Consider the following 11,702-nt stretch of genomic DNA (forward strand, 5'->3'; position numbering starts at 1 on the left):
TGCTGGGCCATGTCCCCAGCCCGCCCCCGGCCCCGGGCGGGGCGGCCCCGTCCCCGCCCCGGTTCCCGGCCCCGTCCCCGTCCCCGGCCGCGGCCCCGGCCCCGTCCCCGTCCCCGTCCCGGTTCCCGGCCCCGGCCCCGGCCCCGTCCACGTCCCCGTCCCGGTTCCCGGCCCCGTCCCCGTCCCCGTCCCCGTCCACGTCCCCGTCCCGGTTCCCGGCCCCGGCCCCGTCCCCGTCCCCGGCCGTCCCTCCGGGGTCTCGCCTCCGCCCGGCTCTGGCCGTGCTGGCGGTGGCGCTGCTGGGCGGGCATCAGTGCCTGGAGCTCGGGCGGCACCGCCGCCCTCTGGCTCCGCCTGGCCCGAGCCCGGCCCCGGCCCCGACGTGGGCTCCAGTCCCGGCCCCGGCCCCAGCTCCTCCCGGGCCCCGCGGAGGACACACGCGGCGCGGCCGCTCCCGCCGCCCCCGCTGCGGCTTCCCCGGCCCGAGCTCCGCCGCTCGGCAGCGCGGCCGTCGGCCCCGAGCCGCCGCTGTCCCGTTCCAGGGACAGAACGCCTGGGGAGGGCCGGCCCGGGGCGCTCGGGGAGCGCTCGGGGGCCGCTCCTGGCCCCGGGCCGAGCGCTGACAGCCCCGTCCCGCCCGCAGGGAAGGCGCAGGAGGAGGCCCTGCAGGAGCGGTACCGGCTGGGTTCGCTGCTGGGCAGCGGCGGCTTCGGCAGCGTCTTCGCAGCCACGCGGCTCTCGGACGGCGCCCCGGTGAGCGGCGGGGCCGGCGGCGGGCGCAGGAGGAGGGGGCGGAGGTGGAGGAGGAGGAGGAGGTGGAGGAGGAGGAGGAGGAGGAGGAGGAGGAGGGGGATGGGGCTGCGCACGGCAGGCGGGCGAGCTCAACTCGCTGCTCTCCCTTGCTCGCAGGTGGCCATCAAAAGGGTGCCAAGGAACCGCGTACAGCACTGGGGCGAGCTGGTGAGTGAGCGGGGCCAGCGGCAGAAGCTGGGCAGGGATGAGCCGAGGCCCGGCAGGGTGGAAGCCACCAGGACACCTCGAGGGAGAGCGGGCGTGGGGCCAGCGCAGGGCGCAGAGCATCCCGGGCTGGGTGAGGGGTTCCCGACCCCCGGCACGGCATCAGCCCCACTGATGGCATCGCGCTCCTCCCGCAGCCCGACGGCACCAGCGCACCCCTGGAGGTCGTGCTGCTGGACAAGGTCTCCACTGGCTTTCCCGGTGTCGTCCAGCTGCTGGAATGGCTTGAGCTCCCCAACGACATCGTGATGGTGCTGGAACGCCCAGAGCACTCTCAGGACCTGCACCATTTCATTCGGGAACGGGTGGTCCTGTCCGAGGAGTTGGCGCGGGATCTGTTCCGCCAGGTGCTGGAGGCCGTGCGGCACTGCACCAGCTGCGGGGTCCTGCACAGGGACATCAAGCCCAAGAACATCCTGGTTGACCTGGCCACCGGGCAGGCCAAATTGATTGACTTTGGCTGTGGCACCTACCTGCAGGACACAGCCTACACTCGCTTTGCAGGTGAGCCCACACAGGGGTGTGCTCTCAATCCCGTCATCTCATGGCCCAACACCTCACAGCCCAAGCTGGGTGTGGCAGCGGGGATTCTCCCTTTTGCTGCCCTTCATGGCACTGAGATTTCAGCTGAGCTGCTTTTGAGCAGGGCTGGGTGGGGAGCCAGCTTCCAGCCCTGCTGGCAGCCTTTGCCCACCACTCTGGGCAGGACTGAGGCTAGGGCTGGGCAGCCAGCCCAACAAAAACACCCCTGGGTGGGGTAGCAGAGAGGGGTGGCCAGAACCTGTGTCCCAGCCGGTTTGGGGTGCAGGTGAGAAAGGGCTTGGACTGCTCCACTCACCTGGTTTCTTTTGGCTTCATAATGGTTTTTGGGGCAGTGCAGGCAGGGAGGATGAGGGCATGGTTTTCCCAAGCACTGAGTGGGATTTTCCTCCTCATGGTCGGGCCTTGCCAGGGCTTCCACTGCTCTCTTCCAACCCCAGTGGCTTCTTTTCCATCCCCGAGTCTGTACACAAGTCCCAGGTGCTGGCGAGAGGGCAGCGGTCACCCCGTGTGCCACTGGGGCGGCCCCCACACACCCAGGGATGCTGGAGCCAGGCTCAGGGAGCAGCAGCGTCCCCCTGATGAACCCCATCTGTATTCCATAGGAACATGGTCATACAGCCCCCCGGAATGGACCCAGTTTGGCTGGTACTACGGCAAGCCAGCTACCATCTGGTCCCTGGGCATCCTGCTGCACCAGATGGTCTGCGGGGAGCACCCTTTCAGGAGGGGCTGGAACATCAGCTGTGACCATGAGCTCTCGCTGCCAGGACGGCTCTCTCAAGGTGGATCCTCATCTCTGGCCACGGGGGCAATACCAGTGCTGGGAGACAGCAGCAGCTCGTGAGCATCCCTCTCTGGCAGCTGCTGAGGAGGTGGCACATGTCCTGCTCTCCTGCTCTCCTCCAAAACAGGGAATTGATGGGGAAGTTTAGGCCCAGCTCTGAGCACATCCAGCATGGCCTGGGCACGGGAATAGTGGGGCAAAGCCAACAGGAGCCTTCTCCAACTGACCGGTGGTTTCTGGTTTCTCTGTCCAGAGTGCCAAGATCTGATCAGGCGGTGTTTATCCATGCTGCACTCGGACAGGCCCTCATTAGAAGAGCTGTTCCGTGATCCCTGGCTGCAGGATATTGATCTGCCCTAGAAGAAGGGAGAGAGCCACAGGCACACTTTGATGCAAGGCCCTGGTAAGTTACAGCTCCACACATGCCTTGGCAATCAGAAGCAAAGGAACCCGGACATTTTGTCCTGCCTGTGTCACTGCCCAGGGGTCATCAGATGGGAACACGCAGCCCTTGTGCTGGAGCTGAGCTGCTCTGCCCAGCACTGGTGGCCACCATCCGAGCTGGTTTTGCTTGTCCTGGTTCCCTGACAGCTGGGGCCCTGGGCAGAACCCTGACAGCCTGGGCTCACCCCAGGGAAGGAGAGAAGCTGGCAGAGCCCAGAGCAGCCTCAGCACCCGCAGAGCCCGGAGAAGCTGTACCAGGTGGGGCTGTTGCTGCTGGGGACAGTGAGGACGACATCAAGGATGACAACCTCTTCCTCCACCTGGTCACCGGCAGCTGAGGATGATGGACTTTGATTCTGGCACCTTCTCCAAAGCCAGGCTCCACAGGGAATTTGCAGGTGAGTCCACACACAGGGGGATGCTCCCAGATTTGGGCATTGCACAGCCTGGCCAGGAACCAAAGGTTCCCCCTTTGCTGGGGCAGATGCAGCTGATCCTTCAGTCGGCTGCCAGGCTGCTTTTGGCAGGGCTGGGGGATGAGCTGGGGTGCTGATGAAATGGGAGTGGGCTCCTGGCCCTGCCAACAGCCCCAGCACCCACCGTGCCCCGGGCTGGGGCTGGGGCTGGGGCAGCCAGCCTGACACAAACAAACCCCCATGGTGGGAGCAGAGGTGGGACTCCAGAACCTGTGCAGGGGCTGCTTTGCTTTGCAGGCAAGGAAGGGCTTGGGCTGCTCCACTGCCCCTCTTTGCTTTGGGATCACCGTTATTTTGGGGGGCAGTGCAGGGGGGAAGGGAGACAGCCTGGGCTTCCCTCACCTGTGGGTGGGTTTTTCCCTGGCCTGCAGGGGTTGGGCCTTCCTTAGCCCCTGACAGAGATAAGATTTTTGACCTTTTTTCTTGTTCCCCTTTTTGTCTGTAATCTATTTTCAATAATATGTTGTGTGTTTTTCTAGAGGAAGCGTTCCAGGTGGGGTCCAGTCTGGATGGGGAAGTGCTTGGGAGCAGCTGTGGCGTGGATGGGCCGTGCCCTGGGAGAAGGATGAGGACATCGTTTGGGACCAGCTTTTCTTCCAGCGAGGGATGGCGTGAGGTGGGTCCTGTCTGCTTGGCATGGTGGGATCAGAGCTTTGGGGAGATGGCAGCGAGCACAGGAGCATCCTGCTCTGGGCAGCTGCTGAGGGCTGGATGTGCCGTGGCTGGCTGCAGGCTGGGCACATGTCCTGCCCTCCTGCTCTGCTTCCACAGGCAGCAGGGATGGGCAGCTCTGGGCACAGCTCTGGGCACGGCCAGCATGGCCTGGGCACCGCGGGCGGCTGGGACAAGGGGACAGGAGCCTTCAGCTGACGGGCGCTTTCTGGTTTCTCTCCTTGCAGCCGGGCTCTGCGGGTGCTGAGGCTGCTCTGGGCTCTGCCAGGGCTCTGCTGGAGCTCAGCACCGGGCTGCAATCAGCCAAAGAAGAAATGGGGTGACCTGCAGCACAGACCTGCTTGAGCATTTCAGCATCACAGCTCAAGTTTGCAGAGTGTACACCTCCAAGGGCAAACATGACACCACCCAAAAATTAAACTTGTTCAATAACTTCTGAAATGAAATCAATCTGGGATGACCCCAAATGATATTTTGCAGCTTGCTCAAGCTGTAGCTCAGCCCTTCTCTGAACTGTTTTCTCCCCCACCTGCCTTTTACTTCCCAACTGCTCCCTCTTGTCCCCCAGTGAGTTCCCAGCCCATGGCAGTCTCCATCACACTGTTGCCTTCCTTGGTGCCCCTCACCATGAGGAAGGCCGAGCCCCAGGCTTGGGGACTCATCCTGTCACTGGATGAGGAGCAGCAATGTCTCAGAGGTCCAGTGGGATTTTAGTGTCATTCAGAGCTGCTTTCCAGCCCTCAGCTGTCCTCACTGCTGAGTTCCCACTCCCTTTTCCTCATCCTTGCAGCAGGATGAGCTCTGTGAATCCCCTTGAGCCTCTCCACTCTTCCCAGCCCACGCACCCACCTCAGTAAGGCTGAAGCTGCAGCTTCTCTGTCTCCTGTGGCACACCAGTCCAGTCCCCTGTGCGGGGAGCCCCAGCCCCAGAGCACAGCACTCAGCTGTGCACTCCGGGCTGGAGCAGCTCCCTCCCAGCCCCAGCCCAGGGACTCCTCCGGCCCCGGGGCTTGGGGCACCGTCAGCACCCGCTGCTCCAGCCACCGCTTCTGCTGGCCCTGACAGCAGCACCCAAAGTGGGGCTGATCCCGAGGGAGCAGCAGCAGGGCCTGGGTCTGATCCCTGACTCTGGGGCAGGGCTGGACAAATGACACCCAGCAGCAGCAGCAGCACATGGAGCTGACTTTCAGCACAGCCCCTGCCACTCTTGCCTCCCGTGTGCAGCGGTGTCACAGCAGCCTGAGGCACCTGGGAGCACCCTGAGCCATGCCAGGGTCAGTGCCAGGAGCATCCCCTGGCGCTGTTTAAAACCGGCTCAGCAGGAACTGGGGATGCAAACAGGATGAACCTGAGCATCTCCCACCAGCAGATACCTCAGAGCTTACACAGTAACACGGCCGTGACTCTCCCAAACTGGATTTAGGAATGGCACACCTACTGCAGCCATTGGATCATGAGCTGCCCAGATCCCTTTGGGACTCCTGCTTTTGGTGTCTCTGCCTCCTCTCCCTGGCCCAAGGAGGCTCCTCTCTTCCTCTCCCTGCCCTGACAAGACAGTCACACAAATAAAGACATGGGATTACCAGGTGCTGAGGAGCTGTAGAAGGAGCCTTCTCTAGGTCTGGCCTGTTTCCAAAACCCGCACAGTCTCCCTCAGCAAGGAACCTCCTTGTCCACCCTCTCCAAGGGTGTCAAGCTCAGGAAGGGATTCCTGACACCCTGTCCAGCTGGGAGAGCTCCCGTGTCTCCATACCAGGGGATAAAACCAAACCCAGGAACCCTGGGGGGACTGAGATTGTGGCATGGGGACATCTGTATTTATTTCCCAGTGGCAAACAAAAATGTGGAATGGTGCCAGAGCTTGTTTTGATCTACATCAGCTTTTGATAATTGTCCCTCCTCCTGACAGCGACTCCTCTGCAGCTGCACTGGGAGATCTCTGGGGCTGAGTCCACTAAGAGGAGATTTCAGTGGGGCTGAGGTGCTCGAGGGGCCCCATTTCAACGCTCTGCTGAAGTCCAAGGACATTGTGTTTCCCCGAGGAGCAATGCTCCTTTCTGGCACTCACTGCCCCGTGAGGGACATTATTCAGTTGCTGCCATTGGGTGAGTTCCAGCCACAGGGAGAGGGAGGAGGAGATGATCCCACCCATGGCTGCTGCTGGGTCCAGACTCTGGGTGAGATAAAGCCGAGACAGAGCTTCAGCATCTCCCCCAAAATCACAGAATCACAGAAGGGCTTGGCTTGGAAAAGACCTTCAAGTTCATCTCCTTCCATGCCCCCTTCCACTATCCCAGGCTGCTCCAAGCCCTGTCCAACCTGGCCTTGGACACTGCCAGGGATCCAGGGGCAGCCACAGCTTCTGTGGGCAAGCTCTGATCTCTGCCCAGGTGAGCAGGGACAAGACCCAAGGGAACGGCTGGAGCTGGGCCAGGGCAGGGCTGGGCTGGAGATCAGCAAAAGCTTCTTCCCCCAGAGGGGGCTCAGGCACTGCCCAGACTCCACAAGGAATGGGCATAGCCCAGAGGCTGTTGGAGTTCCAGGAGCCGTTGGATCCCGCTCCCGGGGCTTCACGGGCTGCGATTGTTGGGGTGTCTGTGCAGGGCTGGGGGCTGGACTTGATGATCCCAATGGGTCCCTCCAAGCTCAGCCCCTTCTGCAATTCTCACCCTTTGGATCAGCCTTTGTGTCCCCTCGAGGCGCTGGCAGAGCTGCTGGGGACAGGGCAGGAGCGGGGCAGCCCCAGTGTTCCCCGTTCTGTGACACCCAGAAGTGAGAGCCCCAGCGCTCCCCTGTCTGTGACACCCCAGGGTGACAGCCCCAGCGCTCCCCTGCCTGTGACACCCCAGCGGTGACAGCCCCAGCTCTCCCCTGTCTGTGACACCCCAGGGTGACAGCCCCAGCGTTCCCCTGTCTGTGACATTCCAGTGGTGATAGCCCCAGCGTTCCCCTGCCTGTGACACCCCAGTGGTGACAGCCCCAGCGTTCCCCTGTCTGTGGCACCCCAGCGGTGACAGCCCCAGCGTTCCCCTGTCTGTGGCACCCCAGTGGTGACAGCCCCAGCGTTCCCTCCCTGGAGTCGCTCCAAGGGAAGCGTCCAGAGCCGCGTCCAGTCAATGGAACTGACCGGCCACTGACCAGCCCAGCCTGGGCTGATGTGGATTGCTCTGCAGACAGCTCGGGGAAGGTGTAAGAGGCCGTCTGAAGCCCCCACATTTGCCTACCGATTGCCACAAGCAGAAACCCCTACCCCCATTACAGCACCGGCTTGGAGAGAGCGGCAGTGCAGGTGCAGTTGCTGTACCGTTACGTTAGCTGTTCCGAACAAGGCCTGGCAAGGAGTTGGCAAGGAATTGGCAAGGACTTGGCATGAACCCACCAAGGAACGGCCTACTGCATATTTGCCCACTCTCCTCCTGAATCTGAATGAACTTTTAGGCTGACCCTAATCATCTCTCACGGAAGACCTCTCATCTGCCCCGTGACCACTGTGACAGACGGACGGAGATGGAAAACCCTCCTCCCAAGGACTGAGACTGAGACCCCTCCCACAAGGAGAGGGGAAACCACTAATGACACGACCTGTTCTTCTTCAGTAATTCCAACGGACTTATTCTTCTTTGTGTTCGTCCTGCCTTGGTGGTTTCAGTGGACTCACCTGTTCCCCCACAGCAATCACAATAGACTCTCATTGTCCTGCATGTTCCCCCCTCTTTCCTCTGTGGACTATAACTGTGAGGATCTCGCCTGTGTTGGTAGCTATTCCCATCCCCCTCTTCTCTCTATCTCTCTCTCTATCCTTTTATCTCCTTTCTGATCCCCACTATCGCATTTACTGTTTTGGCCCTTAATAAAGGCGCATTTGTTGTGATTAACTGATAGTCTCTTGCTGTTTGCCGTTTTGCACTTTTGGGATTGGTGAAAAGAACCATCACGACACCCCGCACAAGCAGATCGTGACAGATGGCCAGGGTGTCAGACCCAGCCAGCAGGGGTTTAGGAGGGCTAGGTCGTGTTTGACCAACTGGGTCTCCTTTCATGACCAGGTGACCCTCCTGGTGGATGCAGGACAGGCTGTGGATGTGTCTATTTGGACTCCAGCAAGGCCTTTGGCACTGTCCCCCACAGCACACTCCTGGAAAAGCTGCAGCCCACGGCTGGGCCAGGAGCACTCTGTGCTGGGTTCAGAACTGGCTGGATGGCCGGCCCAGAGAGTGGTGGTGAGCGGTGCTGCATCCAGCTGGGGACAGTCACCAGTGCCGTCCCTCAGGGCTCTGTGCTGGGCCAGCTCTGTTCAATATTTTTATTGACCACATGGATGAGGGCATTGAGGCTTTCATTGGTAAATCTGCAGATGACACTAAGCTGGGAGCACGTGTCCATCTGTTGGAAGGCAGGAGGGCTCTGCAGGGACACCTGGAACAGTTGGATGGATGGGTAGAATCCAATAGGATGAAGTTTAATAAATCCAAGTGCCCAGTCCTGCATTTTGGCCACAATAACCCCCTGCACTGCTCTAGGCTGGGGTCGGCGTGGCTGGACAGTGCCCAGGCAGAAAGGGACCTGGGGCCACTGGTCGACAGCAGGCTGAACACGAGCCAGCAGTGTGCCCTGGTGGCCAAGAAGGCCAATGGCTCCTGGCCTGGATCAGGAATGGTGTGGCCAGCAGGAGCAGAGAGGTCATTCTTCCCCTGTACTTGGCACTGGTGTGCTTGGCATTCCTCCCCTGTACTGGCACTCTGCCTCGAGTGCCGTGTCCAGTTCTGGGCTCCCCAATTTGGGAAGGACATGGAGGGGCTGGAGCGTGTCCAAAGAAGGACAACAAGGCTGGTGAGGGGTCTGGAACACAAGTCCTGTGAGGAATGACTGAGGGAGCTGGGGTTGTTTAGCTTGGAGAAGACTCAGAGGTGACCTTATCACTCTCTACACTCTCTGAAAGGTGGTTGCAGTCAGGTGGGGGTCGGTCTCTTTCTCCTCACAGCAACTGACTGAACAAGAGGACACAGTCTTAAGCTGCACCAAGGGAAATTTAGGTCAGCTATTAGGAAAAAAGTTTTTTATGGAAAGGGTGATAAATTACTGGACTTGTCTGTCCAGGGAGGTGGTGGAGTCACCATCATGGGATGTGTTTAAAAAAAGACTGGATGTGGCACTCGGTGCCATGGTTTAGCTGAGGTGGTGTTAGGGCATGGGTTGGACTTGATGACCTTAAAGGTCTCTTCCAACCCAGCAATTCTGTGATTCTGTCATTGTGTGACATCACAGACCAGGTTGTGGCATCATATAGTTGGCTGTGACATCTCTGGTTTATTATGCGACATCACAGAGCAGGCTGTGACATCAGAGCATGCCTGTATGACATCACAGAGCAGAGCAAGCTGTGAGGTCAAAGAGTGTGCTGAGACATTATAGGGTGGCTGTGTTCCATCACTGAAGGTGTTGTGACATCACACAGTGGGTCTGTGTGACCACAGAGGTGCTGTGTGACATGTTAAGTGAGTTCTGCCATCAGAGAGCAGGCTGTGACATCACAGAGGAGGTTGTGATGTCACAAAGTTGGCTGTGACATTACAGGCTGGCTGTGTGACATCACAGAATGGGCTGTGAGGCCACAGAGAAGACTCTGCCATCATAGAAAAGGGCTCTGTGACATCACAGAGCAGCGGTGTGATGCCACAGAGAAGGCTGAGACAATAGAGAGTGGGTTGTGACATCACAGAGCTGACTGTGAAATCACAGGGCAGGCTGTGACATCAGAGCGAGGCTGCATAACATCACAAAGGTAGCTGTGACATCATAGAGCTGACTGTGACATCACAGGGTGGCTGTGACATCACAGCCTGGGCTGTGACATCACAGGGCAGATGTTGTGACATCACAGAGCACACTGGGACCTCAAAGAGCAGGCTGTGACATCACAGGGCACCTGTATGAAATCACAGGTGGCCTGTTACATCTCCGAGGGGCTGTGTGACATTACAGGGCAGCTGTGTGACATCACAGGGGCTGACAGCCTGGGCTCACCCCAGGGAAGGAGAGAAGCTGGCAGAGCCCAGAGCAGCCTCAGCACCCGCAGAGCCCGGAGAAGCTGTACCAGGTGGGGCTGTTGCTGCTGGGGACAGTGAGGACGACATCAAGGATGACAACCTCTTCCTCCACCTGGTCACCGGCAGCTGAGGATGATGGACTTTGATTCTGGCACCTTCTCCAAAGCCAGGCTCCACAGGGAATTTGCAGGTGAGTCCACACACAGGGGGATGCTCCCAGATTTGGGCATTGCACAGCCTGGCCGGGAACCAAAGGTTCCCCCTTTGCTGGGGCAGATGCAGCTGATCCTTCAGTCGGCTGCCAGGCTGCTTTTGGCAGGGCTGGGGGTATGGGCTGGGGTGCTGATGAAATGGGAGTGGGCTCCTGGCCCTGCCAACAGCCCCAGCACCCACCGTGCCCCGGGCTGGGGCTGGGGCTGGGGCAGCCAGCCCGACACAAACAAACCCCCATGGTGGGAGCAGAGGTGGGACTCCAGAACCTGTGCAGGGGCTGCTTTGCTTTGCAGGCAAGGAAGGGCTTGGGCTGCTCCACTGCCCCTCTTTGCTTTGGGATCACCGTTATTTTGGGGGGCAGTGCAGGGGGGAAGGGAGACAGCCTGGGCTTCCCTCACCTGTGGGTGGGTTTTTCCCTGGCCTGCAGGGGTTGGGCCTTCCTTAGCCCCTGACAGAGATAAGATTTTTGACCTTTTTTCTTGTTCCCCTTTTTGTCTGTAATCTATTTTCAATAATTTGTTGTGTGTTTTTCTAGAGGAAGCGTTCCAGGTGGGGTCCAGTCTGGATGGGGAAGTGCTTGGGAGCAGCTGTGGCGTGGATGGGCCGTGCCCTTGGAGAAGGATGAGGACATCGTTTGGGACCAGCTTTTCGTCCAGCGGGGGATGGCGTGAGGTGGGTCCGGTCTGCTTGGCATGGTGGGATCAGAGCTTTGGGGAGATGGCAGCGAGCACAGGAGCATCCTGCTCTGGGCAGCTGCTGAGGGCTGGATGTGCCGTGGCCGGCTGCAGGCTGGGCACATGTCCTGCCCTCCTGCTCTGCTTCCACAGGCAGCAGGGATGGGCAGCTCTGGGCACAGCTCTGGGCACGGCCAGCATGGCCTGGGCACTGCGGGCGGCTGGGACAAGGGGACAGGAGCCTTCAGCTGACGGGCGCTTTCTGGTTTCTCTCCTTGCAGCCGGGCTCTGCGCATGCTGAGGCTGCTCTGGGCTCTGCCAGGGCTCTGCTGGAGCTCAGCACCGGGCTGCAATCAGCCAAAGAAGAAATGGGGTGACCTGCAGCACAGACCTGCTTGAGCATTTCAGCATCACAGCTCAAGTTTGCAGAGTGTACACCTCCAAGGGCAAACATGACACCACCCAAAAATTAAACTTGTTCAATAGCTTCTGAAATGAGATCAATCTGGGATGACCCCAAATGATATTTTGCAACTTGCTCAAGCTGTAGCTCAGCCCTTCTCTGAACTGTTCTTTTCCCCACCTGCCTTTTACATGTTAATGTAATGTGTTACATGTCCAAAATATAGAATGCCACAGAAAAAAAATCTCAGAATCACCGTTTGTAATGATACATAACATGTCTGTGTGCATGGCTGTCTATCTGTCACTTTCTGAAAAGATTACTTCTGTGTCTGTGTGAAATTTTTGAGTGCAATCCTGACCTCACTGACATTGACCTTAAAAAGATCCTGATATCTTTTGAGGATGTAGTGCTCGTTTCCTATGTGTG

The 11,702-nt window shown here is 59.3% G+C and overlaps 2 long non-coding RNA genes across 2 annotated transcripts; both read left to right on the forward strand.

Moving 5' to 3' along the window:
* Positions 1–3,755: 3,755 nt before the first annotated feature.
* Positions 3,756–4,386, forward strand: LOC137466206 (uncharacterized). The gene is made up of 2 exons (XR_010995044.1): positions 3,756–3,880; positions 4,164–4,386. It is a non-coding gene; the product is annotated as an uncharacterized lncRNA (long non-coding RNA).
* A 6,344-nt stretch (positions 4,387–10,730) lies between these two features.
* Positions 10,731–11,365, forward strand: LOC137466207 (uncharacterized). The gene is made up of 2 exons (XR_010995045.1): positions 10,731–10,868; positions 11,152–11,365. It is a non-coding gene; the product is annotated as an uncharacterized lncRNA (long non-coding RNA).
* Positions 11,366–11,702: the final 337 nt, after the last annotated feature.

The sequence above is a fragment of the Anomalospiza imberbis genome, unplaced genomic scaffold (genome assembly GCF_031753505.1).
Source record: "Anomalospiza imberbis isolate Cuckoo-Finch-1a 21T00152 unplaced genomic scaffold, ASM3175350v1 scaffold_149, whole genome shotgun sequence".
Taxonomy (NCBI): Eukaryota; Metazoa; Chordata; class Aves; order Passeriformes; family Viduidae; genus Anomalospiza; species Anomalospiza imberbis.